Here is a 6,000-nt window from a genome sequence, read left to right on the forward strand (position 1 = left end):
CCTTAGGGTTACCATAAGTCAGAAACAACTTGGAGGCACACAACAACAACAACCTTGGACAATTAGCAAATTAAAATCAAATAACAATTTTGCATTAACATCTCAAATAGTTAAAATTAGGAAAAATAAATGAACATAAACAAACATATATTACTCATTACCTAACTGTATTAATTTATTCATTTAAAGTGCTAATATATTGCCTCCCAGCCCCTCTGAGGCCACGAACAAGGAAAAACATTTAGTATGCAGAGATAAATACTTTAAAAACAAATTAAAATACTCTTTAAGAACTATTAAAAACAAATTAAAAATAGTCCTTAAAATAAATATAAAACAAAGAATTCAATCAGAATGGTTTTAAACACTAAAGGTCATTAAGAAAAATACCATTTTAGATACCCATTGGAAGCTCAAAACAGATGGGATCAGCCTAACTTTTCTTGGTTGTGAATTCCACAGACTGCAGCGACAGAAAAAGCCCTGTTGCATGTGCACACCAACCTAGCCTTGTGAGATGTTGTGATATGATCTCATATTTTGGGCAGATACATATGGGAGCAGGCAGTCCTTCAGATATCCTATTCCAAAGCTTTTAGGGGTTTGTGGGTCAAAACCAGCACAATTTAATTTAGCTCAGAGGTGAAATGGAAGTCACTACAGTTCTTGTAAGACCAGTGTTATAGGGTCTCTAAAATACACTAGTGCAGCTTCTGAACACTTTTCGAGGGCAACCTTACATAGAGCACATTACAGTAATTTAATCAGAAGGTTGTTGTCTTCATTCACACTCCAAAAATAATCCAGTTAATCCACAATTTTAACTGCCATGGCAAAATGTTATGGAATTCTGGTGGGAACAGAGAAGGCTAAATGTCTCACAAAACTACAGTTCTCAGAATTCCTTAGCACTGAGCCATGGTAGTTAAAGTGGTGTCAAGATAGATTATTTCTGCAGTGTGGATGCAGCCATTTTGTTGTGTGTCGTTGTTGTTGTGTGCCTTCAAGTCATTTCCAATTTATGGTGACCCTAAGACAAACCTATCATGGAGTTTTCATGGCAAGATTTGTTCAGAGGAGGTTTGCAATTTCCTTTTCCTGAGACTGAGAGAGTGTGACTTACCCAAGGACATCCAGTGCGTTTCACGGCTGAGGAGGTAATTGTACCCTGGTCTCTAGAGTCATAGTCCAACACTCAAACCATTATGTCATGCTGGCTCTAAGGTCTAATCTGCACAGCAGAAATAATGCTTTGACACTGCTTTAACTGCCATGGCTCAATGCTATGGAATACTGGGAAATGTACGGCAGGAACAGAGTGGCAAGAAAAGATGGCTTGAAGCCACCCTAATCCACCTTGAACCCACCTCAAAAAGAGGCAGAAAAGATCAGCTCCTTTGGGTCACAGCCTGAAGTTGGCTTCAAGATATTCTGGCATGTAGCATGTAAATGCCATGCCGCCAGAGCATCCTGAAGCCACCGATGTCTGGGTTGCCCCTTGACTTCTGGGTCACTTCAGGGCAGCTTTGGAGAATGCAAAATATAAACACCACGCTCTCGAGCCACCTAGATGTTGGCTTTAAAGGGCTTTGTGTTCCTGCCCATAGTTTTGTGAGACATTTAGCTTTCTCTTTCAGAGAGCTCTGATGCTACACCAAACTACAAATCCCAGGATTCCATATCATTCAGCCATGGCAATTAAAGTAATGTCAAACTATATTATTTCTGCTGTGCAAATTAGACCAAAGGCTTGAGCCACAGTGGTATTATTTATTATTATTTATGAATTTTACTAGCTGTGGTTAACATAATTTATATTACTACCAAGGGGAAGAAGTAACCTTTCAGATTTATGTCAGAAATGTTGCTCATATTTGAAAATCTCCCTGACACATAAATTTGGTCATAATTTTCACACCTATCATTCTGATTAAACAGGCTGAAAATGATTTTGCTACTCTACTATCATTAGCAGGAAATGGTTTTGAACTCTTTCTATTTTGTAAAGATTTATATGTTCCCAAATTTCTGCATGAAAATTTATAATCAGAAACATGTTTGCTTTTAAAAGAGAGAGAGAGAGAGAGAGAGAGAGAGAACATTTTAAACACGATGCATTGACCCTGGTTTTCTAAATTTCAGTATTCTTTTTAAGGATTTTATACAGGCCATTACATTTGGTATGTTTTTCTTTATTTGTGGTCCTGAGGATCCTGAAGATGAAACCATTATTCCCAAATAGCAATAAGATTTCACATGTTTACTTTAGAAATGATAAGACACCTATAATTTTTTCTCCTTTTGCCCAAAACTACTACTTTGGCTTTGGAATTGTTGATAACCAAATCATTTTCTACTCAGTAAAAGCAGATCTGTCTTAATACTCTTCTCAGACTAACTTGTGATTTTGAAAGGAAGCTCACATCATTTACATAGAGTAGAATGTTTACTGCTCTGTTTAATATCTTGGACATGTAGTAATTCTAACTGTGCAGAAAGACAGCAATATCTATCATTCATATAAAATTCTAAAAGAACCAAAGCAAAAATACAGCTTTGCCCTACATCATGTGGGAATTACATCTGAAAGCTCACATGGGAATCAGTATGAACCTTCAAACATGTTTCTAAGTAAAGTTTCATTAAAACCAAAAAACCTACATCTATGTTGGTTTTTAATAATTGAATTCATGGCATCTCTTTACTGAGTCAAGGGCAGCACATGGAGTGATAAAAGAATAAAAAGCCAATCACTTTTGAAGTGTTTAGTTGCCAGGTGATGTAAGACAAAGCAGTTGTCTGCACTAGATCTTTGTTTTCTGAAAGCAGCCTGTTCTCACCAACAAAGATTTTCCTAACCAGTGCATAACTACGGTTAGTACAGTTTGAAGCTCTGGAAGGAATACATATAGTAACTTGGGCCCTGTCTTTGTTGTTGTTAGCTGACCTAAAGTCAGCCTCGATTCATGGTGACCCTGTGGATGAGACATCTCAAAAAATAAAGTGTCATTCCCTCACCTGTGTTCTTGGCAAGGAAACCAAACAATGCATGACCCAAACCCTGATTCTGGTGTGAATAGATGGGCAGCAGAAATCCAGCTTCAGAACAAGGGTATACACCTCTTAACTGTATTAAAATACCTCTCTGTTCCAGATCTTCCTGGAAGTTCCTGAGCCCCCCATTCTGATGCCAATAGCTTTTGAAATGTGTCCCACTGAGCCAGAGCTGCCACCAGTCACTCTCTGAGATCAGAACAAGGTGCCCAGACATTGTTGGTCACCTCATTCTGACCTCAGAGCAAAGTAACCCACAGCAACAGCAGATGCACAGGGCACCTCAGCAGGACATGGATGCAAACGACTGCTTGGTGCCAGAACAGATACCTTTGTAGTAATAATAATAGAATTATAGAGTTATAGAATCCTATAATCCTAGAGTTGGAAGAAACTTCAAGGACCACCCAGTCCAACCCCCCTGCCATGCAGGAATATACAATCAAAGTGCCCCCCATAGATGGCCATCTAGCCTCTATATTATTATTGTTGTTATTGTTATTATTGTTGTTATTATTATTATTATTATTATTATTATTATTTCCTACTCACCTAGATCTTACCATGGATCAAGGTGGAGAACCATAATAGAACAACAAATATGCATCAGTTAAAACGAGGGAGGATCAGGGCAGTTCCTGGATGAGGATACTCTGGGCTGCTCTTGAGTATTCTGGCCAATGCAGACAAAACCAGAGTTATAGAACTGCTCCCTCTTTGCTATCATGGGGAAGAGGCAGTGGAGTAGGGGCAATGGGCAAAGCCTTGCCTGAGAAGGCTGTAGGGGTACATCATGACAGGAGGCATATCTAGGAGTTCTAGTGGCCATGGATTCACTCATATGGTGTGAGCACAGTGTTTCCAGCTCTAACAGCTATGTAACATTGCTTGAATGTTCTGATAAAATTCAACCTATTTTACCACTCTGTCTAGAATATACTAATGATGGGTTATTTGAAATGCTTGCTTTCACCTTTGCTACGATAATAAAGTACCAGTATCTGAGTATTTAACATACTCTTGGAGGACCTAAAATTGACATTTTCATGTTTAATACCTACCTATTTCCTGAATTCCATAGAAAGAAGATTGTAAATGGAGAGGAGTTGAATGAATAGCCTACCAAAATAAAGAGTATTGTAAAGGTCAGAGCAATTTTGACCAGCCACTTTAGCATGGATTTTAACCACCTTGAGACAAATTTAGTGCCTTCTGGTAAGTGACTAAATGTATCAGAGGAACAAGTATGCAGCAATCAGATTATGATGATAAAGCCAGTGATATATAAGGAGCAGTGAAATGAAATCTGTCAACTTCCTTTAAAGATTGTAGCCTCAACCCTTAAACCTCTGGAATCACAGGTAGGTGTAGGAGCCTCTATTCTGTGGTGGAAAGTTCACTTCTTTAGAATTGTAATATACTCAACTGATTGTCTTGTTTAGTAGAATACATGAGTGAATGAGTGAATGAATGAATATACACATAATAAGATTTAATAATTTAAGATTTTCTTATCTTTATTTAATATATTCCCCTACTATTGTCATTCCAGTTTGGACTTATTTCCAACATTAATGCTTTCTCCTCTTTGCTCTGAGAAACGCATAGTAAGCAAGAAAATAATCTTGTTGACAACAATACATTGTGACTGATTTACCACACTCACCCTGTTAGGTTTTAGAGTGCAATCTTAATCCTTGGGAGAAGTCAAAATTAGAATGGGGTGGAATTATCCTTTCATCAATGGAAAAGGCCTCTGCTAGTGGGACAGTGGCATATCTAGAGTGGAGGCATTCCTGCTAGAGCTTCTGTCACAAGTGTCCTGAAACAGAGCATATCAGGGTACAGTATATAATATTTGATAGGTTAGATCCAGCAGCTCTTGATTCACCCAAGAATCCCTATCAACTATGATAGCTGAGTTATGATGTCACTTATCTTCCAGCATACACATATGCACACATGTGCACGCATAAACACATACATGTCTCAATGGGTGGGAACTTATTTTTCAAATTGGAAGACCATTGGGCCTCTTTGCAGGAAGCTCTCACCTCACCCCATACAATTCTGGGTCTTGCCAGAACAAGCTGGCAGACCTTTGGAAGTGGCAGATTGTCCATCATTTACAACTTGCAGTCCCACATAGAACTGTTCTGCTTCACACAGTATTATCTCAGTCAGGGTACTTATTTACAAACATGACCTTTGTTGTATTTATATATTATTATATAATATTTTTAGAATTATAGAATCATAGAATTGGAGGAGACCACAAAGGCCATCCAGTCTGACCCACTACCATGCAGGAAGACACAATCAAAGTATTCCTGACAGATGGCTATCCATGTATCAATTATGTTTAAATATATATCAACTTGTTTAAAAACCTCCAGAGAAGAAAGCGCCACTACACTCCAAGGCAGTGTATTCTACTGTCACACAGCTCTCACGCTTCCAAGATGCCGGAAAGGCATCTTTAAAGGTCCATCTGTTCCAGCCCCATATTTTCAGAGTTCCAGAAATGTTTATAGTAATTAAGAATAATATTAATCCGACTAATTTGTCTTTTTAAAAATATATACAGCAGGATTCTAGGGATGGTTACGTACAAATAAGTGCTTATATAAAAAGTCAGACTGGAGACACCTCTTTCTGACCCAGAAGGCTTGATTTCAAATTCCAGATTTGGGAAACAGCAAGCTGTTATGGCTTAAGTATGCCTAGAGTACATTACTACATGTCTAGACTAACTTCAAAGGCAGCAGTGAGCAGCTGTACCCATCCAGATGCTGTTCAAGTGAAACTTCCATCAACCATAGCTAAGGGAGAGTCTTTGTGAAAGATCAAGTCCAGCAACATCTCCATGGCTGCAGTTGCCCACCATGAATTAAGTCCTAATGAGCTGAGATTTTAAATCAACTTCCTCCCAGAGTCATTGCTATT

The sequence above is a fragment of the Sceloporus occidentalis genome, unplaced genomic scaffold (assembly GCF_023333645.1).
Source record: "Sceloporus occidentalis isolate IW3139 unplaced genomic scaffold, rSceOcc1.0.p SCAF_6, whole genome shotgun sequence".
In the NCBI taxonomy this organism is placed as follows: Eukaryota; Metazoa; Chordata; class Lepidosauria; order Squamata; family Phrynosomatidae; genus Sceloporus; species Sceloporus occidentalis.